Below are 23191 nucleotides of genomic sequence, written 5' to 3'. Positions count from 1 at the left end.
TCTCAGCTTGCTTTTTGCAAAATACGTCAGCATAGTCCATATAAGCCTTAGGGAGACCGGTTACAGGAGGAACCACAGGGTCACGGCAGGGAGTACTGGGAACCGGTTTAAGACAGTCCTTGAAACAAGAAGTACCCCAGCTCTTGATCTCTCCTGTGGACCAATCAAGGGTTGGGGAATGGCGTTGAAGCCACGGTAGTCCAAGGAGAATTTCGGAAGTGCAATTGGAGAGGACCAAAAACTCAATTTTTTCGTGATGAGGTCCGATGCACATTAGGAGGGGTTCCGTGCGGTAATGCACGGCACAGTCCAATCTTTCATTGTTAACACAATTGATGTAGAGGGGTCTGGCGAGACTGGTCACAGGGATGTTGAACCTGTTGATGAGAGAGGCCAAAATAAAATTTCCTGCAGATCCGGAATCCAAGAAGGCCTTAGTAGAGAAGGAGAAGGTAGAGGCAGATATCCGCACAGGCACAGTAAGGCGTGGAGAAGCAGAGTTGACATCAAGAACTGTGTCACCTTTGTGCGGAGTCAGCGTACGTCTTTCCAGGCGGGGAGGACGGATAGGACAATCCTTCAGGAAGTGTTCGGTACCGGCACAGTACAGGCAAAGATTCTCTATGCGGCGTCGTGTCCTCTCTTGAGGTGTCAAGCGAGACCGGTCAACTTGCATAGCCTCCACGGCGGGAGGCACAGGAACGGATTGCAGAGGACCAGAGGAGAGAGGAGCCGGGGAGAAAAAATGCCTCGTGCGAACAAAGTCCATATCCTGGCGGAGCTCCTGACGCCTTTCGGAAAAACGCATGTCAATGCGAGTGGCAAGATGAATGAGTTCATGTAGGTTAGCAGGAATTTCTCGTGCGGCCAGAACATCTTTAATGTTGCTGGATAGGCCTTTTTTAAAGGTCGCGCAGAGGGCCTCATTATTTCAGGATAATTCGGAAGCAAGAGTACGGAATTGGATGGCGTACTCGCCAACGGAAGAATTACCCTGGACCAGGTTCAGCAGGGCAGTCTCAGCAGAAGAGGCTCGGGCAGGTTCCTCAAAGACACTTCGAATTTCCGAGAAGAAGGAGTGTACAGAGGCAGTGACGGGGTCATTGCGGTCCCAGAGCGGTGTGGCCCATGACAGAGCTTTCCCAGACAGAAGGCTGACTACGAAAGCCACCTTAGACCTTTCAGTAGGAAACTGGTCCGACATCATCTCCAAGTGCAGGGAACATTGTGAAAGAAAGCCACGGCAAAACTTAGAGTCCCCATCAAATTTATCCGGCAAGGAAAGTCGTAGGCCGGAAGCGGCCACTCGCTGTGGAGGAGGTGCAGGAGCTGGCGGAGGAGATGATTGCTGAAGCTGTGGTAGTAGCTGCTGTAGCATCACGGTCAGTTGAGACAGCTGGTGGCCTTGTTGCGCTATCTGTTGCGACTGCTGGGCGACCACCGTGGTGAGGTCGGCGACAACTGGCAGTGGAATTTCAGCGGGATCCATGGCCGGATCTACTGTCACGATTCGGCTGGCAGGAGGTGGATCCTCTGTGCCAGAGAGGGATTGGCGTGGACCGTGCTAGTGGACCGGTTCTAAGTTACTACTGGTTTTCACCAGAGCCCGCCGCAAAGCGGGATGGTCTTGCAGCGGCGGTAGTAACCAGGTCGTATCCACTAGCAACGGCTCAACCTCTCTGCCTGCTGAAGATAGGCGCGGTACAAGGGAGTAGACAAGAGCAAGGTCGGACGTAGCAGAAGGTCGGGGCAGGCAGCAAGGATCGTAGTCAGGGGCAACGGCAGGAGGTCTGGAACACAGGCTAGGAACACACAAGTGAACGCTTTCACTGGCACGATGGCAACAAGATCCGGCGAGGGAGTGCAGGGGAAGTGAGGTATACATAGGGAGTGCACAGGTGAACACACTAATTAGACCAACTGCGCCAATCAGCGGCGCAGTGGCCCTTTAAATCGCAGAGACCCGGCGCGCGCGCGCCCTAGGGAGCGGGGCCGCGCGCGCCGGGACAGGACCGACAGAGAGCGAGTCACGTACGGGAGCCGGGGTGCGCATCGCGAACGGGCGCCACCCGCATCGCGAATCGCATCCCGGCTGGAGGCGGTTTCGCAGCGCACCCGGTCAGTGGATCTGACCGGAGCGCTGCAGTAGCGAGGATGTGGCGAGCGCTCCGGGGAGGAGCGGGGACCCGGAGCGCTCGGCGTAACACACACTTAAGTAAAAGCCGAGTTTTTCAGCACGATTTTTCGTGCTGAAAACGCCCCCCCTCGGCTTATACTCGAGTGAACTCTCCGCCTGTCAATCCCTTCATCAGTGGCCTTCAACCTGCTGACCTCCAGATGTTACAAAACTACAACTCCCAGCATGCTATCCTGCAACTCCCCTTTTCTTTTGTACTCGCCTCCCCTCGGCGGGAAGTTAGGGTGAGCTGGTGAGGGCCATCTATGCTGCAGGGACCGTCCGGTGGGGAGGATTAGTCATTGCGGGCTGTCCATTTTCATCTGGGGGGCCTCTTCTCCGCGCCCGGCCCCGGACTAGTGACGTTGCCTTGATGACAACGCGCAGGGACATTGCGCATGAACATCCCTGTGAGTTATCGTCAAGGCAACGTCACTAGTCCGGGGCCTGGCGTGGAGAAGAGGCCCCCCAGGTGAAAATGGACAGCCCGCAATGACTAATCCTCCCCCCCGGACGGTCCCTGCAGCATAGATGGCCTGGACCAGCTCACCCTAACTTCCCGCCAAGGGGAGGTGAGTACAAAACAAAAGGGGGGGGCGGGCTGGATGATGACAAAGGCCGCAGTGGTCTTCAACCTGCGGACCTCCAGAGGTTTCAAAACTACAACTCCCAGCAAGCCTGGACAGCCGATGGCTGTCCGGACATGCTGGGAGTTGTAGTTTTGCAACATCTGGAGGTCCACAGGTTGAAGACCACTGATGAAGAGATTGACAGGCGGTAATGATGAAGAGGGGGATAATGACGGGGGTCTGGATGATTACATGGGGGATGATGTATTTCCCACCCTAGGCTTATAGTCAAGTCAATAACTTTTCCTGGGTTTTCGGGGTAAAATTAGGGGCCTCATCTTATATTCGGGTCGGCTTACACTCGAGTATATACGGTAGTTTAAATTTTTGTCCATAACTCAGAAATGGGGCCACCCATTAGAAAACAGTAAAAAAGTAGAAATTAATGTCACCCACACTATAACCCTGTGTAAGAAGGCTCGTCTGGATGATTCTGCTGTCAGTTTCACTTTGGGGGTGAGGAGTAACTCATTTTAGGTAAAGTCTATATGAGGGATTTTTGGCCATTAACCTCTTAATAACGCAGGGCATACCTGTACGCCCTGCACCCAGTCCCGTGCAGGGCTAATAGCGTGCGGCACCGATCGTTGTTCCTCACGCTATTAACCCCTTATATACGGCATTCAAAGTTGATTGTGTCTAAAGTAACAAAAATACCCTCCCGGCAACTCAGTTGGGCTGATCAGGACCATCGCAGTGAAATTGCGATGTCCCGATCAGCTAGAACGTAAGCGAAGGGTCCGTTACCTGCATCCGGCGCGTCCGATTACGAATGATTGCTCCAAGCCTGAAATCCAGGCTTGAGCAATTGGCCGCCGATAACTCTGATCATTGCCATGTTAATGCATGGCAGTGATCTGTGTAGAAGATCAGTGTTTGCAGTGCTATAGCCACTAGAGGGGGCTATAACACTGCAAAAAAAAAGTTTGACAAAAAAGTTAATAAAGATCATTTAACCCCTGCCACACATTTAACCCCTGCCACACATTTCCCATAAATAGCGTATTTTTGGTCACTTTTGATATCATGACAAAATAAATAAAAGCGATCAAGAAGTCCGATCAATACAAAAATGGTGCTGCTAAAAACTTCAGATCACAGTGCAAAAAATTAGCATTCATACCGCCCCGTAAGCGGAAAAGTAAAAAAGTTATAGGGGTAAAAAAAATGACAATGTTAAACATATTCACTTTCCTGCATGTAGTTATGTTTTTTTTCCAGAAGTACGACAAAATCAAACCTTTATAAGTAGGGTATCATTTTAACCGTATGGACCTACAGAATAAAGATAAGGTGTTATTTTTTTACTGAAAAATGCGCTTCCTAGAAACGGAAGCCCCCAAAATTGACAAAATGAAATTTTTTCTTCAATTTTGTCAAACAATGATTTTTTTTCTCCTTTTCGCCGTGTATTTTTTAGTAAAAGATCTAATGTCACTGCAAAGTAGAATTGGTGGTGCAAAAAATAGGCAACAATATGGAATTGTAGGTGAAAAATTGAAAGGGTTATGATTTTTTAAAAAGGTAAGGAGGAGAAAACGAAAAAAACTGAAAAACCATGAGTCCATAACTTGTACCTGTAATTTTTCATCAGTTTTACCTCTCTGCAAGCTTCATATCTAAATGTCAACTTTCTCTGAGCTAAGCTTTAGAAAAGCTGAATATTTTTCAGACAAGATACCAGAAGATCCTGTTTTCTATCTCTCTGTAGCTAAACCTCAAAAGTAGCATCAGCATGGAAGACATTATAGAGCCGTACTAAGCAGTGTATGTTGTGAATACAGCACTGGGGAAGACAAAAAAAGCAGCACTTTAGCCTGTCTAGCTCTTTCCCTGCACTTCCTCTCATCCCCCCTCTCCCATCCTTTTTTCCCCCTTCAAAGTCTTTGGGCAGTGTAACTGATCCCTTAGTGAAGCTTAACCCTTTAACCCCTTAAGGACACAGCCAATTTTATTTTAGGTTTTCATTTTTTTTTCCTCCTCACCTTCTAAGAGCCATGACTATTTAATATTTCCATCCACAGACCCATATGAGGGTTTCATTTTCATGCTGTACACTTTACGGTAAAAATGTTATGTTTTCTTTAACAAAACGATCAAAACGATTAAAATGATCTCCATGTTTATATTCTTTATTATTGTACTGCTTTAAAAAAAAATCTAACTATTTTGAACACCTACAGTATAACCTGCCATGTATGATGCAATCACTGCTCTAGTGCTCGCGTCATGTACAGGACGTAAATTTACGTTCTGGTGCGCTAAGTCCGATGTCTTTTGTGTTATCTCTTAACTGGGGTCACCTTTCACTGTGCCACCTTGTCTGCTATGAGAAGAAAGGCATTGCTGGGAAATGATCTATACAGATCAGAAATATTTTAAAATCTAGATAGTAAAATGCTAAATTAGAAACAAAAAATCTATGAAAATTCTTAAAAAATATATTTAACATAAAAAACTTGATTACATTCCAAAGGAGTCTCTGGAGTATTATTTTGGTATAACAGAGAATATTTCTGCCAGGGAAGGAAGATGGAACTATTCTGTCAGCTGCCAGAGGGGGCTGATTCAAACCATGGCCCTACTCTAAGCAGCACAGATTAGCAGCAAAGCCAAAGGGCACAAAACACAAAAAGATAAAAGGACATTTTTGAAAATTATATAAGTGATCGTTTTTTTCATATTTTCCTTAGTTCACAGATACTGGTGGCTTGAGATCAAGAGAGCCAAAAGTATGATGTTGGCCAGCGTTGGGTGACTTTTTATTCTTGCACAGTCCTAGGCAACAGTAGGTCTGCATGTGCAATGCTCAATACAAGCTTTTCTCTAGCTGCCAGACAGGTTTTACTGTACTTTTAACCTCTCAGATGACTGAAGATCTAGAACCATTATGTTCATATCCCTAAGCAAACAGGTAGGTGTGTAATGTCCTTAGAAAACTTGCCCTGTGCAATCCTCACAAAGGCTGTAAATGCATGATCACATAAACCTCATGTTACATACAGCTACAGACCCTGTGAACTTCATGAAACACGTCACCTGGGCATGTCAGGGAATTTGAGCTGATAAAATCTGAAATAGATTAGGTAAACAACTATATATATATATATATATATATATATATATATATATATATTTTTTTTTTTTTTTTTTTTTATATGTCATTGTATACATCTACCACGGTAGTGCACCTAAATTTCTGTATTGTATTATTCTAATTGTTACACATCCACACCGTTTATCTGGTGTAGGATTCTATTGTGGCACTTGTAGTCCACTACAGGCATCCTCCATTGTATGCATTTTTTGCTGGGGATCGCCCTTAACAACGGACTACAAGGGCAGGATCTGCTCCCCCAGTATAAATGCACAGCTGCATTTGGGGTTGAGCACCTCCAGCCATTTGAGACCACGTTTTTTGTTGTTGTTTAAAAATTTATACTTGGATGTGAGTAAACTCCATATGTTAATGCGCCTTGAACATTTTCCAGGCAGCATTAAGGTTGCACCTGTGAGGCCATGCACCTATATCAGCCAACTTGGGTGGGGCTTGTAGCCTGTCTCTTCCTCCTCCCATTGTATGTGTGCTCAGTCACACTGGAGGGAACTGGGAGCAGGCTGCATGTCGGCCTAGTGCTGCTGTAATTGCCCACTGGCCCCTGGTTTTGCTTTTCACGCACAGGTAGGTTAGCGTTAGGTCCCGTGCCATTTGAGAAACCTTGGCGTTGGTGTGCGGGCTCTGGTGTGTCCTTCATATAAGGATACACTGGCAAATGTCTCAATTTTAACATCAGTGTTGAGGGATAGCCAATGTCATTGTATACATCTACCACAATAGTGCACCTAATATTCTGTATTATTCTAATTGTTACACATCCACAGTGTAGGATTCTATTGTGGCACTTGTAGTCCGCTGCAGGCATCCTCCATTGTATGGATTTTTTTGCTGGGGATCACCCTTAGCAACGGACTACAAGGGCAGGATCTGCTCCCCCAGTATATATGCACAACTGCATTTGGGGTTGAGCACCTCCAGCCATTTGAGACCACGTTTTTTGTTGGTGTTCAAAGCTATGATCAGTAACCTTGCATTGTATATTAGGAGTGTGAAGTAGTATGAAATCCATCAGAATACATGATCACAAGGCCACAAAAAGGCCATAAATGATGACCCTTCTCTTTATATTCCCTTTAGGATGCAGTTTTTTTGCATCTAGGGGTCAAAGGACACAACTTGGTGTACATTAAAAAAAGGGGGGCCCCATAGCAAATATCGGAAAGGGCCTCCTATTATGGCATCTGATTTTGTTCCCTGAGGATAGAAACATTTGGTGTTTATTTTCCTTTGTTTCCATGCCTCATTGGTCAATAACTCCTCCATTAATTAGCATTTCTATGGAGAGAGAAGTTCTGCACAGCTTCTTACCAATAGAAAAAGAAATGAGTCTAACCAGGACGGGACCTTACAGGAGCAGCATGGTCTTCCACTATGGTATGTACGCCCTTGCCATTGTGAGGCCCCTTGCTGCTATAGCAACCCATTGGGCTCCACGCCATTATATTTCTGGGAGGTCGCTGGAATGACAGATAGGAGCCTCTTCTGTTCAACTCCTGGGTTAAAACTCTTGCATGTCTTTGCTGCTACTGACCTTAGCATGGGGTTAAACAGCCAGAATCAAAGTTATCTCATAATGAGAGGCCATATACAGATGAATCCCACAGTCGATGGTGTAGGCTTAGCTCCGCAGCCCATGTTGTATCACACATGTAAGGTGGACAGTAGAGATGAGCGAATTTTTGAAAAATTAGATTCGTCCGATTTGCCAAATTTTTGAAAAAAATTTGATCTGATCCAAATGAATTTGCGGTGAATTTTTATTAGTAATGTATTTTAATAATGTGTTTAATAAAGTCTGTGTGTTTCACTTTTTTTTCTCTATTTTCAATTTTTTTTAGGTAGTACTACTACTCCCAGCATGGAACAGACTGTTCCATGATTGGAGTAGTACCTGTGCTAATAGACAGATCGCCCTGGGTGTCACTCCTGACACCCGCTGCAATCGTCCTGTATGATGTATAGATGCAGGCGGCTTTCTTGCATCACTGCAATAGATAGGATGATCGCATCAGGTGTCAGGAGTGACACCCTCTGTGATCTGTCCTCAACTGCAGGTACTACTGCTCCCAACATGGAGCCCACTCTGCTCAGCTTACCTGTAGGTAAGGAAAGATCACAGCTGGTATCACTCCTGACACCCTCTGCGATCATCCTGTATAATGTATAGATGCGGCCGGCCAGCCGCTTTTCTTAGGTCCCACAGTAGTATGAGTATATGCCATATATATACCTATTATTCATATTTCCCACAGAGAGCTGTAATTGGCTGGAAACATCTGGCCAATCACATCTCTCTGCAGGAAATATGAATAAGTGATGTGAATTCTATTCATATCACTGGCTGGCTGGAGTATAGTACAGAGATGTGAGCACAGCAGAAAGCCGCTCCATCTCTGCAATAGAAAGGGCAATCGCATTGGGTGTAAGGAGTAGAGATGAGCGAATCTTTGGAAAAGTCGATTACGCCGATTCGCCAAATTTTCCCAAATAATGTGGTTCAGTCTGAATTTATTTGCAACGAATCACTAAAAACGGCTATTTCTGGGGCCCATGCTCACTCTGGACGCGTCTGCTGTGAGCTCCGTGCTGCCTGCATCTATATAGCCCTCTCTAGTGCCGAATACCAGCTCCACCAGCACCACTGATCCACCAAACTGCTCCTTAGCATGTCCCAGTCTCACAAGCGGGGCTCCAATCGAGCAACGCAGGCTCTCTCGCAATCTATCCCGGAGTTATTCCGGGTGGGGACCAGATCTAAGATGGCGGTGTCCCGCTCCACCTCGCCTGCGGGCCTATCTGACGGTGATGAAGCACAGGACTCACAAGACCTTTCCCCAGCGGCAATGTTCCACAATATCAAATCTCTTTTCCACACAGCTTTGGCTAAAGCAGTCTCGGACTTTACCTCACAGATTCAAGAGCTTGCCCAGCGTGTTTCTGATAATGAGGCCAAAATTGATGAGCTGGCTGACGCGGCAGACGAAGACAGGCGTGACATAGATGACCATGCCACACAGCTAAGTACCTTGGAACTTAAACTGGAGGGCTTAGAAAATTGGTCCCGCAGGGCGAATCTGCGGGTCCGAGGCCTACCTGAAGCTGATACCGACCTCAATAAAAAGGTTACTGCTCTTTTCTTTGAACTTGCTCCGCAGTTTGAACCGGAGCTGCTGCGGTTTGATCACATACACCATGCTCTAGCCGTACCCTGGAACCCTGAACTTCCACATGATGTTATCTTGAAGTTGCACTATCCGGAGGTACGTGACACTCTGCTGGCGGCTGCCAGAAACGTACCTTCTTTACCGGCGGACCTCCACCCGGCGACACTAGCTCATCAACAAGCACAAATTAAATATCAGTGGGGATTCCTGTTTTCCTTAACATTCCGGATTAATGGCCGCTCAAATACAGTCTGCAATCTAAAGGAGGCCAAGAAAGCAAATTGGCAGGAGAACATCCCGCTGGCTCCTGTGTCTCCGCAACCCCAGAGGGCCCCATGCCCGGCACGTACCTGGACTCCCGCACCTCGGGGCTGCCGTAGCTCCCGCGTATCGAGGGAGGAAACTTTACCACCATGATGCGGGGGTTTTTCCTCTACCTTTTAATTCCTCTCAGGAAGTTTGGTTCTACACAGCTGTTTATATGATGGTGACTTTTCATATTCTCTCACCCCTGTGATGCCTGATTCTGTTTTTCCTCATGTTTTGCCCCCTGCACTTTATTTTTGATGCTGGGACTCCTTATCTCTCTTACTTTCTCTTTTCTCCATTTCCCTTTCTCCTCTTTTCTTTCCTTTTTCTCCTTCCCTCTTTTTTTTTTTAACCTTCTCCTTTTCTCTTCCTTCCCTGTCCCAATCTGTTCTTTTTCCTCCTTTTTCTCTCTGATTTTTCTAAACCCCCTGGACTAGCGTTTGCCATCACCATTACCACCACCTGCTCTTTACCACCGTCCCTCACCCTACTCCTTTCTTTATTGACCCCTGGAGTACTGTGCTTCTACTTTCCTCTTTTCTCTATTTCTCCCTCTATTTGCCCCTTCTTTTTCCTCTCCCTTGCCTCCCCCCTTCCTCCTCCTTTTTATCATTGCTTCTTTTTTATATTTTTGCTGCTTTTTTTCTCTTATGCCACTATTGATAGGCTGTAGCCCGCCTATTATGGGCTGGATGCGTAACAGAATACTGTGTCCTTGCATCCATATACAAGGGTATGGAAGTACGATGGCTCACTTCGTTGAGTGTGCTATCTTTCCTGTGTATTCAATTGTCTGTTGTTTTCTTTTTTTTTGTTGTTTTATTATTTTTTGCTCTGCCAGTTGTTCTTTTTTAAATACTAACATCATGCCGCATGCCTTTCAGGTGACACTCTCTCTACGTACAGCGATCTCTACAGTTAGCTGCTTCCCCCCCCCCCCCCCCCCCTTTGCCAGGATACTAACTACTCTATACCTCCATAATGTGTAAGATTACTTCCCACAATGTCAGGGGGTTGAATTCACCTGGCAAACGGGGAAAAGCATTTCGTGATTATTTGCGGCATCAATCTGATATATTATGCATACAAGAATTCCATTTTACTTTAGAGAATCACCCTAAATATTTTCATAGGTCTCATTCTAGATTTTATATGTCTTCTTTTATCACTAAAAGCCGAGGTGTCCTAGTTCTGTTACATAATTCCTTCCAGTTTAATGTAACCTCGACTCATGTTGATCCAGAGGGAAGGTATTTGATCATACTGGGCGAATACTATGATAAATGTCTATGTACAGTGAATTCTTATGCACAAACTGATCTTCCTATTCCATTTTTTGCTTCTATGTGTTCTAAACTGGGCTCCCTCTCCTATGATATATTACTCTGGGCTGGCGATTTTAACTTTGTAGTTAATGGTAAATTGGATCGTTCCAATACTGTGCTTTTTGACAGGACAGGGGCCTAGCATCATCTGATACATGGACTATTTGCTGAACATCCTTTTGCTGATGTCTGGAGGGAATATAACAGTATCTCTCGTGGATATTCTTATTACTCTTCAGTGCATCGTCATTATACGAGAATCGTCTGGATCCTTACCAATACGCTGACATTGCCTCACTTATTGTATGCTCGCCATGTCCAAGCGTCTTGGTCAGATCATGACCTCTTTTTGGCTGTATTTGATTTTGATTTACTTCGGCTTTTAAATGGCGTCTTAATTAATCATTTTTGACCATGCCTAGAGTTAAAACTCAACTAGAAGGAGATATAATGACTAACTTTGCCTCTAATAGCGACCCTGCAATGGAACCACAATGGGTGTGGCTAGCACACAAAGCATATATCCTGGGCGTACAGAGAGCCTCAATAGGGGTGTAGAACGCTTTTCTGTGTTCTAACACACATATGGAGTGTGCAGGGGTAGTGAAATAATACTGTTATTCAGTTTGACATGCAGATGACAGGCATCGCTTTAAGAATCACTGCCACAGAGCGTTACAATGACAGAGACTGGAGGTGGCATCAGTATGAGGAGACCATATAGTGACTGAATGACACAACATGGAGGTGTTGGCAGCATGAGGAGACAATATAGTGGCTGAATGACACAGCGTGGAGGTGTTGGCAGCATGAGGAGACCATACAGTGGATGAATGACACAGCTTGGATGAGGCTGAAGCATGAGGAGAGAATATAGTGGCTGAATGACACAGTGTGGAGGTGTTGGCAGCATGAGGAGACCATATAGTGGCTGAATTTACACAGTGTGGTGGTGTTGGCACATGAGGAGACCATATAGTGGCTGAATGACACAGCCTGGAGCTGGTGGCAGCATAAGTAGAAACTAGGGCTTCACAATCCCTAAGAATGAAATATGAATTTTGAAATTTAAATTGAAGATTTAGGGTAGCTAGTGCTACCATGAAAAATGTGTAGGTCCCAACCCAGGCCCAGCAGCATCAGTAAACCATATATTGGCTGAATGACACAGCCTGGAGTTGGCTGAAGCATGAGGAGACTATATAATGTCTGAATGGCACGGCCTGGAGTTGGCAGAAGCATGATGAGACCATTGAAATTTATGATTTTTTAATTCAAGATTTTGAAATTTAAATTAAGGATTTTGAAATTGAACTTTTAACTCCCAAGTTTTAGTGTTCAAGTCCCCGGCGTGTGGGTACAAAGGACCAAATCTAGCAAGGAGTCATATGTCCCATGGCAACACAATTACAGAGCCTAGAGGTGGCATTAGTAGGAGGAGACAATATAGTGGCAGAATGGCACAGCCTGGAGTTGGCTGAAGCATAAGAAGAGACCATATATTGGCTGAATAAGACAGCCTTTAGGTGACATCAGTATGAGGAGACCATATAGTGGCTGAATAACTGCCTGGAGGTTGTGGCAGCATGGGGAGACCGTATAGTGTCTGAACGGCACAGCCTGTAGTTGGCAGCAGATGAGGAGACAATAGGGCCTCGCAATCTCTAAGAATAAAAGATGAATTTTGAAATTTCCATTGAAGATGTATGGTACCTAGTGCTACCATAAACATATATAGGTAATGTCCTAGGCCCTGCAATTTCATTGGTGCGGTGGTTGGCAATACCAGTACCCGGTGACGAAGGTAGGTGAAAAAAGGTCTGATGCGGAGGAATGTTTGTAACTGGGGAGCAGCGCCGTAAATCTGTTTGGCACTATCCATATTTGAGAAGTGTTGTGTGGCACCAATCTACTCTCATGCATCAGGCATTGGTGGTTTGAAATCCTGGCTAATCCATGCCTGATTCATCTTCACAAAGGTCAGTCTCTCCACGTTTTTCGTGAACAGACAAGTTCTCCTTGGGGTGACTATGGCCCTGCCGCACTAAACACCCGCTCTGATGGCACACTACTGGCCGGGCAGCACAGCTTTTCCAGGACAAACTCTGCGCTAGTTGAAGCCACAAATCAAGTTTGGCTACCCAGAAGTCCAGCGGATCTTCAACGTGTGTTGGCATGGGCATGTCAAGGTATGCCACCACCTACTGGTACAGTTCTTACTCCAGGTGTACCTGCTGATGATGAGTTGCTTCACTATGCGGGTGAAGAAAGCTACTAATCAGTGACTGTAGACTCATGTTCCTGCTGATGGAGCTGGTACTGCTCCTGCCACCCCACGCGAGCGGCATGCCACTGAGTGATGCAGCAGGCTGGACCATTACATCTGAGCCACGGTTCTCCCAGGCCGCTTTATGGTGGCAAAGCATATTGATGCAGGGCCGTGGTGCCAACATTGGGACCCTGGCCACACTTCACATTCTGCCGACATATCTTGCATGTGAACTCCTCGAGATGCTTTATAAAAAAAAACTGCCACACCGCCGAGTAAGCCTCACGGGCAACCTGCAAATCTCTTCTCCTGATGATGATGAAGCCCCTTCTGCACCCGGCTCCCAATTGCGATCGGCTTCATCATCATCAACAAGTGTCTGCAAGTCACTTATGTCCTCCACAGGTTCCTCAACAGTGTCTGCTTTAGGACCCTGAACCCTGGCAACACTGCCTCCCACGTCACTCTCCTCATCACTTCTTGCCCGCAGAGCAGAGGAAGCGGTGGATGTCTCCTCCACTTCTTGGCTGGAAAGTAGTTGCTGACTGTCCTCTATTAGATCGTCCTCAGTGAATAGTGGAGCTTAACCCACAGCATGAGATACTTCTGTAGGGTGGGGGGGGACATCATAGGACAGAGGCAATGGGAGGACAGGGACTGCTTCCGTGCCATGCCAACTGAGTGTTGTGTCTGAGGAACCCACCGACTGTTGACTGGGGGTGTCAGATGTCACTTGTGATGAAGTGGATGACCGTGTTAACCAATCGACGATGGCAAATGGGTTGCTGGTTGAGACACGACCGCTAGCTGATAACGGGAGCTCTGGCCTCTTGCTGCGACTCCTGCTGCCACTCGGCCCTAGTCTGCTGCGATCTCTGCCTTAAGGATTTAGGCCTCTGCCACTACTCTGTGCATGTCCTGGCACTTCTCTGCCTGACATACTTAGTGCGTATATGAGGAGAGTACAATATGCTTCACTACCCTTAAAACAGTATTTGTCTAGAGCAGCAGCAGGTGTGCACTTTTGGCTGTCCTTTCACAGTATCTATGCCCTTGACAGATTAACAGGTACAAAATAGAAGTAGGTATGTGGTATGCACTGATGAGGGCAGAAAAATGCACTACAGTACACTTAAAAAAAAGTATCTGAGTACAACACCAGCCGGTGAGTACTTTTGCCTGGACTTTCACAGTATGTAGGCCTTTGACAGATTAACAGGTACAAAATAGTACACTACTTAGATGTAGGTATGTGGTATGCATTGATGAGGGCAGAAAAATGCTCTACAGTACACTTAAAAAAGTATCTGAGTACAACACCAGCTGGTGAGTACTTTTGCCTGGACTTTCAAAGTATTAAGGCCCTTGAGAGATTAACAGCTAAAAAATAGTACACTACTTAGATGTAGGTATGTGGTATGCACTCATGAGGGAAGAAAAATGCGGTACAGTACACTCAAAAAAGTATCTGAGTACAAAACCAGCCGGTGAGTACTTTTGCCTGGACTTTCACAGTATTTAGGCACTTGACAGATTAACAGGTACAAAATAGTACACTACTTAGATGTACGTATGCGGTATGCACTCATGAGGGCGAAAAACTTTGCTTCAGTACGCCTAAAAACTCTGTATTTTTGTAAAACACCATCCGTTGATTACTTTTGTCTGTCCTCTTAAAGTATGTAGGCCCTTGAAAGATTAACAGATACAAAATAGTACAGTACTTAGATGTACGTATGCGGAATGCACTTATGAGGGCAGAAAAATGTGCTACAGAACTAATAAAAACTCTGTATTTTTGTAAAACACCAGCCAGTGATTACTTTTTTCTGTCCTTTTACAGTATGTAGGCCCTTGATGGATTAACAGGTACAAAATAGTACACTACTTAGATGTACGCATGCGGTATGCACTTATGAGGGCAGAAAAATGTGATACAGTATGAATAAAAACTCTGTATTTTTGTAAAACACCAGCCGGTGATTATTTTTGTCTGTCCTTTTACAGTATGTAGGTCCTTGACAGATTAACAGGTACAAAATAGTACACTACTTTGATGTACGCATGCGGTATGCACTTATGAGGGCAGATAAATGCTCTACAGCACAACACCAGCAGTACACAACAGTGCTGCAGCAAAAAAAAGCTGTGTACTAAACACAAAATTGCACTCTGTCAAAGACTATTAGGAATGGACAGCTGTGTATTATACCATCTACAGACTAGTATTACCAGCAGATGATTTTTTGTGGAACAAAGACACTGAATTGCGCTGAAAAATTATTCCTGCCTCTTCTGCTAAGGTTTATGATGTTGAGGCAGCTTGTTGAAATGTGTGAGGCAACACACAGCTACCTGCCCCTCTCTGTAATACTATGCTGAAGAAAGTGACTGGGAGGTTAACCTCTTCAGGACACAGGGCGTATGGATACGCCCTTCATTCCGAGTCCTTAAGGACACTAGCCATTTGGGGACCGGAGCAGGATGCCTGCTGAAATCGTTCAGCAGGCATCGCAGCATATCGCCCAGGGGGGTCATTATGTCCCCCCATGTCGGCAATGGCCGCAGATCGCTGGACAATTCAGCCCAGCGATTGGCGGCGATTCCGGGTCAATCGGGTCTCCAATGACCCGGTGACCCGGAATTACTGGCTAATCGGGGCCGTCTCTGACGGCCCCGAACAGCCATAGCCAGCAGGGGTGAGGTGACACTGGTGCCACCTCACGATCGCCCTGATTCATCGGCCGGTTTCACTCCCGCAACCCGCTCCGCCCCTCTTCCGAAGCATGTGAGCGGGTGCGGGAAGAGGACCCCGGCAGCTGGGGACCCCGATCCCCGGCATTCCTGTTGGGATCGGGGCCCCAGGAGCAGCAGCGGCGGCGGTGAGGGACTGGCTGTATGCGGCGGTTTGCAGCAGTAGGAGATGAGTGACAGCCTCCTGCTGTTGCTTAGCAACAGCTCCCAGCATGCAAAAAGGGCATGCTGGGAGCTGTAGTTATGCAACAGCAGGAGGCAGACCACCACAACTCCCAGCATTCCCTTATGGGCATGCTGGGACTTATAGTTTTGCAACAGCTGGAGGCACATTTTTTCTATGGAAAAGTGTACCTTCAGCTGTTGTATAACTACAACTCCCAGCTTGCACAAACAAAGCTAAAGTGCATGCTGGGAGTTGTAGTGGTGCATCTGCTGGTTGCATAACTTGAACTCCCAGCATGCCCGTTGGCTGTCTGTGACTGCTGAGAGTTGTAGTTTTGCAACAGCTGAAGGCACACTGGTTGTGAAACTCAGAGTTTTTTTTTACCCAAACTCAGTGTTTCACGACCGGTGTGCCTCCAGCTGTTGCAAACTACAACTCCCAGCATGCACCGTACATGTTGGGAGTTGTAGTTTTGCAACAGCTGGATGTTTCCCCCCCCAATGTGAACATACAGGGTACACTCACATGGGCGGAGGTTTACAGTAAGTATCCGGCTTCAAGTATCCGGCTGCAAGTTTCTGCCGCAGCTCAAACTGCCAGCGAGAAACTACTGTGAACCCCCGTCCGTGTGACTGTACCCTAAAAACACTACACTACACTAACACAAAATAAAATAAAAAGTAAAAAACACTACATATACACATACCCCTACACAACCCCCCTCCCCTCCCCAATAAAAATGAAAAACCTCCGGTACGCCACTGTTTCCAAAATGGAGCCTCCAGCTGTTGCAAAACAACTACTCCCAGTATTACCAGACAGCCACTGACTGTCCAGGCATGCTGGGAGTTTTACAACAGCTGGGGGCATCCTGTTTGGGAATCACTGGCGTAGAATACCCCTATGTCCACCCCTATGCAAATCCCTAATTCAGGCCTCAAATGGGCATGGCGCTCTCACTTTGGAGCCCTGTCGAATTTCAAGGCAACAGTTTAGGGTCACATATGGGGTATCGCCGTACTCGGGAGAAATTGTGTTACAAATTTTCTGCTTTTACCCTTTTAAAAAATTTTATTTTTTTGGGAAAACAAGCATTTTAGGTAAAAAAAATATTTTTTTTTTACATATGCAAAAGTCGTGAAACACCTGTGGGGTATAAAGGTTCACTTAAACCTTGTTACGCTCCCCGAGGGGTCTAGTTTCCAAAATGGTATGCCATGTGGTTTTTTTTTTTTGCTGTCCTGGCACCATAGGGGCTTCTTAAATGCGGCATGCCCCCAGAGCAAAATTTGCTTCCAAAAAGCCAAATGTGACTACTCCTCTTCCAAGACCTGTAGTGTGCCAGCAGAGCACTTTTTACCCCCCATATGGGTTGTTTTCTGAATTGGGAGAAATTGGGCTTCAAATTTTGGGGGGTATTTTCTGCTATTACCCTTTTTAAAAATGTAAAATTTTTGGGAAAACAAGCATTTTAGGTCATTGTTTTGTTTTTTTTTTTTACATTTGCAAAAGTCATGAAACACCTGTGGGGTATTAAGGGTCATTTTATCCCATGTTACATTCCCCGAGGGGTCTAGTTTCCAAAATGGTATGCCATGTGTTTTTTTTTTTTGCTTTTTTGACACCCTAGGGGCTTCCTAAATGTGACATGCCCCCCAAAAACCATTTCCGAAAAAGGTTCTCTCCAAAATCCCCTTGTCGCTCCTTCCCTTCTGAGCCCTCTACTGCGCCCGCCGAACAATTTACATAGACATATGAGGTATGTGCTTACTCGAGAGAAATTAGTCTACAAATACAAGTAAACATTTTCTCCTTTTACCACTTGCAAAAATTCAAAAATTGGGTCTACAAGAACATGTGAGTGTAAAAAGATTTAGAATTTTCTCCTTCACTTTGCTGCTATTCCTGTGAAACACCTAAAGGGTTAAAACACTGACTGAATATCACTTTGAATACCTTGGAGGCGCAGTTTTTATAATGGGGTCATTTATGGGGTATTTCTAATATGAACTGGTCCCTGAAAAATATTGAGTTTAAAAATGTTGTGAAAAATTGGAAAATTGCTGCTGAACTTTGAAGCCCTCTGGTGTCTTCCAAAAGTAAAAACTCGTCACTTTTATGATGCAAACATAAAGTAGACATATTGTATATGTGAATAAAAAAAATGTATTTGTAATATACATTTTCCTTACAAGCAGAAAGCCTCAAAGTTAGAAAAATGCAAAATTTTCTAATTTTTCATCAAATTTGGGGATTTTTCACCAAGAAAGGATGCAAGTTACCACAAAAATTTACCACTATGTTAAAGTAGAATATGTCACGAAAAAACAATCTTGGAATCATGATAACTAAAAGCATTCCAGAGTTATTAATGTTTAAAGTGACAGTGCTCAGATGTGCAAAAAACGCTCTGGTCCTTAAGGCCAAAATTGGCTTGGTCCTTAAGGGGTTAAAGGGGTTCTCCCGAGAAATTATTATTATTTTTATTTTTTTATCAACTGGTGCCAGAAAGTTAAACAGATTTGTATATTACTTCTATTAAAAAATCTTAATCTTGAGGCGTGGCCGAATGGAGAGCTGAGCGGACGCACCCCGAATGGAGAGCTGAGCGGACGCAAGAGCCAAGGTAGCAGACCCGCTACCTCGGCTCTTTTTTATCCTGAATACCCCTCCTGTTCGGGCACCAACTCACCTCTTTGGCCCTCTGAAATTCCAGAGGTGCTGCTGATCCTGGGCATACCAGTCGCAGGTGCGGGAGCCGGCGGGACGAGGAGCGCTGTTCCGGGCAGTGCGGAGGTCTGGTGGCAGTCGGCGAGTTCTGCGGGATGAGCGGGGGTTAGCCTCGGGGGAGCCAACAGCTAGCAGTGGAGGCAGAGATGTCTCCGGCAGCGGCTGGAGCTGGAACGGCTGTCCTGGCAGAGACACAGTGGACTGGGAGCAGGTCCGCCATTGGGGCCTTCGTGGGACGAGTCACTGGTTGCCGGGGTGACTCCCGCGCCCGGGAAGCGCTGACTGGTAGTGGAGCTGTGGCCGCAGCGCTGGAGATTACACGCTGTGGGGTTGCAGTGTCTCTCTCCCCCCCTACAGATAAGTGCACTTCACCTTCTCCTTCTTTACCTGCTAGCGATTTGCAGGTGTGTGTGTGGACTACAAATAGACTATTAACTCCTGAGAGTCTGCTGGTCTGGATGGAGTGGGGGTTCTGACCTGCTCCCATATACCCTGCTTGACTGTGCTGTGGGGGTTTCTCTGAGAGGGATGCTGCTATACTGGCCCTGTGCTTAACCCTAAATTGCCTGCATTCCTGGAACCTGTGTGGAACCTGTGTGGAGTGCCTGCTAACCGTAATCCCCCTGCTGGACTGCGCTGACAGGGTTCCTTTGAATGGGACACTGCTATCCTAGTCCTGCAGTTTAACAATTTCACTACCTGCATTGCCGATTCTTATGTACAGTGCCTGCTAACCATAACACTACTGCTGGACTGTTCTGTGAGGGCGCCACTGGGAGACACTGCTATACTAGCCCTGTGGTTTACCCTTTCACTACCTGCATTGCCGGATCTTGTGTGCAGAGCCTGCTAGCCATAACATTACTGCTGGACTGTCGTGTGTTGGCGCCTCTGGGGACACCGCTATACTAGCCCTGTGGTTTAACCCTTTCACTACCGGCATTGCTGATTCTTATGTCCAGGGCCTGCTAACCATAATTCTACTGCTGGACTGTCATGTGTGGGCACCTCTGAGGACACTGCTCTACTAGCCCTGTGGTTTAACCCTTTCACTACCTGCATTGCTGATTCTTCTGTACAGTGCCTGCTAACCATAAATCTACTGCTGGACTGTCCTGTGTTGGCGCCTCTCAGAGTCACTGCTCTACTAGCCCTGTGGTTTACCTTTCCCTACCTACATTGCCAGAGCTTGTGTGCAGTGCCTGCTAACCATATCAATGCTGCTGGACTGTCCTGTGAGGGCGCCTCTGGGAGACACTGCTATACTAACCTTGTGGATTAGCCCCTTCATTGCCTGCATTGCCGGATCTTGTGTGGAGTACCTGCTAACCATAAGACTCCTGCTGGGGCTGAGGCCTGCCTTCTATTAACCTCAGAGAGAGTCTATTCTTCTGTGTTTTGTGGTGTCTAGTGTGCGGTCACTTGCAGATCCTAAGGAAGCATGCCGGGCTCAAGGAACAAGGCGGGGGGAAAATCTAAACAGGCTGCTCAAGCAGCCATACACTCTTCGGAGGAAGATGCCTCATCTGATGACAGTCACTCTAGAGGGGGAGGCCACCCCGGAAGGGATTCAGGAGCCTCCACCCCGGCGGCCTCTAAGCTTTCCGCTCATGCGGCCCAATCCCTTAGCCACTTTTCAAGGGCTCCTGAGTTGCTAGAGGGGGGCGGACCGGAGCCCGCTCCTCCTATGTTTTCGGGTGGTCCTTACCATGATAGGAGAGGCTCTCCCCTGTGCGTTTCATACTAAGTGGAGTCTATAGATCAAAAGTTTAATCAACTTCTGGCAGCCTTTACCTCATGTCAAACTCTGATGATATCAAAAGTTGATGAACTCAGACAAGAATTTGTTATTTTACGCCATGAGACCCAGAAGTTGAGGGAGCGCACTGGAGAGGTTGAGCGGAGGGTGTAGGCTGTGGAGGACACCTTGCACCCTTTACCGGAACAGATGACCTCGGTACAGCGCCAAATTAAACAAATGCTGGATAAAACAGATGATATGGAAAACAGGCTGAGACGTAACAATATTAGGCTGGTGGGACTGCCTGAAAAAGCAGAGGGCTCTGATCCTGTGGCCTTTTTGGAGGAGTGGCTGAAAGAGATATTACCAGCGGACACCTTCTCTCCGTACTTCACAGTAGAAAGGGCACATAGGCTTCCGTCCAGACCTCCACGGCCCGGGGCCCCTCCTAGACCCTTTTTTGCAAAACTGCTGCATTTCCGTGACAGAGACGCTATCCTGCGGGCGGTTCGCATTAAAGGAGAGGTGCGATATAATGATGCCAGGGTTGCCTTCTATCCGGACTTCTCCGTACAGCTTCGTAAACAGAGAGAGAAGTTTACTGAGGTCCGTCTCCGTACCAAAGGCTACAAATATGCGATGCTGTTCCCTGCCAAACTACGTGTAGTGGATGGAGGAACAGCGAAATTCTTCACTTCACCGACTGAAGCATCCACTGGGTGGATGCTGCTCCTGCATTGGCGCCTCCGGATTGACCCTGTTCATGGACTCTTGATCCTTCTAGTTTAGCTAGACAGCAGGGGTTAGGAAGTCTAAGTTTAGCTTAGTTACTGACCATGGATCATTATGATGACTTTTCAGTGTTCCCCTAGTTAGATAGGGGGCATCAGTGAGTTGGGCCCTTAGTTAGCCTAGTTGGGGCTGGGGTTGGGGGGGGGGTGTGGGAGGGTGTAAATGCTTGATTTTTGCTATCGCCCATTGTTAGCATTTAGGGTCTAGGTCTGCACGAGTTTTAGTGTTAGACAGGGTTGTTTGGGGAATGCTTTTGAACTGTATTGCTTTTGTTTTGGTTTGGTGTTGTTGTGTCTCTGTCTTGAGTTTGGACTGCTTGTCTTGTCCTATGTCTGTCTTGGCAGTGGTATGCGTGCTGTGTCCTTTGTCTTGTGGGTGGTTTGTGTGAAGTGTGTGCCCGGGGCCCCTAAGGGAGTGGTGTTTACTGGTAGGTATACCTGGTTTCTCCGTGTTACAGGCCATTTCTATATTCCTTCCTAATGGGGTCACTTAAAATATTAAGTTGGAACGTTAGAGGCCTTAATTCTAAATTTAAGAGAGCGTTATGTCTTGATTTTGCTAAAAAAAAAAAACAATCTCCCCATATTATCTGTCTACAGGAAACCCATTTGACTGGTCAGAAGATACTCTCCTTGAAACGGGCTTGGATAGCGAGCTGGTTTCATTCTTCCTACTCTTCTTCGGCAAGGGGGGTTTCTGTTCTAGTGACTAAATTTATTCATATAGTGATAGATCAAGTAGCATGTGATCATTTTGGCAGGTTTGTGATAATTCAGTGTTCCCTGCATGCGGCACATTTTCTCTTGGTGTCTTTGTATGTTCCTCCTCCCTTTCAGTTGGATGTCTTGGATAGTGTGGTTTCTAAATTACTAACTTTTCCTTCTCTCCCTGTATTATTCGTAGGAGATTTCAATGCAGTCCCAGATCCAACGGTCGATCGCACTGGAGCAGCTGACTCGGGATCCGGTAGACTGAATGATTGGTGTTCGAAATTATCATTTACTGAGGTTTGGCGCAGGATGCATCCGTCTGACCGGGTGTTTTCATTTTTTCCAGCGGTCCATAAGACATTTTCTAGAATTGACCTCGCTTACGCTTCCTCAGATCTTCTGTCTTTGGTGAGCGATGTCAGATATACCACTAGGGGGATCTCTGATCATTCGGCCCTCTTAATATCTTTGTGTCTAGGCCCACGTCTCTCCTCCAGACTCTGGCGGATGCACCCTGGCTGGCTTCAGGAGGAGGTGGTGTCGGCATCCCTGTTAGAGGCTCACAATTGTTTCTGGGAGCACAATTCTTCTCATGCGGATAAATTGGTTCAGTGGGATGCATATGAGGCGCATGTCAGGGGAGCCTTTATGGTGGGAGTGTCGGGGCAGAGGAGGTTATGTGCCGCTAGAGAAATTGCTCTACAGTCAGAGATTGGAGTTTTACCGTTGCATTACCCTACTTTGTATTGTACTGACTTCCCCTTACAGGGCTGCCTCTGGCGGACTATCTTGTCTTCCATGTTTTATGTGTATAGTTTTGTATGTTTTGTGAAAAGTTATAAATAAACTCTTTAAAAAAAAAAAATCTTAATATTTCCAATACATTTTATGGGACACTACAGAGGAAATGCTTTTCTTTTTGGATTTCTCAAATGTCACGACCACAGGGGTCTCTGCTGACCTCTGCTGTCCATTTTAGGAACTGTCCAGAGCAGCATATGCTTGCTATGGGGATTTTCTCCTGCTCTGGACAGTTCCAAAAATGGACAGCAGAGGTCAGCAGAGAGCGCTGTGGTTTTGACATCAGAGAAATCCAAAAAGAAAAGCATTTCTTCTGTAGTATATAGCCCCTAAAAAGTACTGGAAGGATTAAGATTTTTTAATAGAAGTAATTTACAAATCTGTTTAACTTTCTGGCACCAGTTGATTTAAAAAAAAGAAAAAGTTTTCCACGGGAGTGCCCATTTAATGCCTGCAGCAGCAGTAAAAATCCTTTTCTGTGAAAAACAATGCTCTCCGTCCACGAGA

The 23191-nt window shown here is 46.3% G+C and overlaps 1 protein-coding gene across 2 annotated transcripts in view; it reads left to right on the top strand.

Moving 5' to 3' along the window:
• The window catches only part of EPS8L3 (EPS8 like 3), a 252151-nt gene that overhangs the window by 87522 nt on the left and 141438 nt on the right, over nt 1-23191 (top strand). The window contains exon 1 of one of the 2 annotated variants that reach the window (XM_056557904.1): nt 5607-5719. The exons of the other annotated variant lie outside the window; for it this stretch is intronic. The gene's annotated coding sequence lies outside the window, so the exon portion shown is untranslated. Of the gene's footprint in view, nt 1-5606; nt 5720-23191 lie in introns of those variants that run through there. 2 annotated transcript variants of the gene reach the window in all.

This window comes from Hyla sarda, chromosome 2, assembly GCF_029499605.1.
Source record: "Hyla sarda isolate aHylSar1 chromosome 2, aHylSar1.hap1, whole genome shotgun sequence".
In the NCBI taxonomy this organism is placed as follows: domain Eukaryota; kingdom Metazoa; phylum Chordata; class Amphibia; order Anura; family Hylidae; genus Hyla; species Hyla sarda.
The sequence above is the reverse complement of the archived record's forward strand: the minus strand, read 5'-3'. Positions and strand labels throughout refer to the sequence as shown.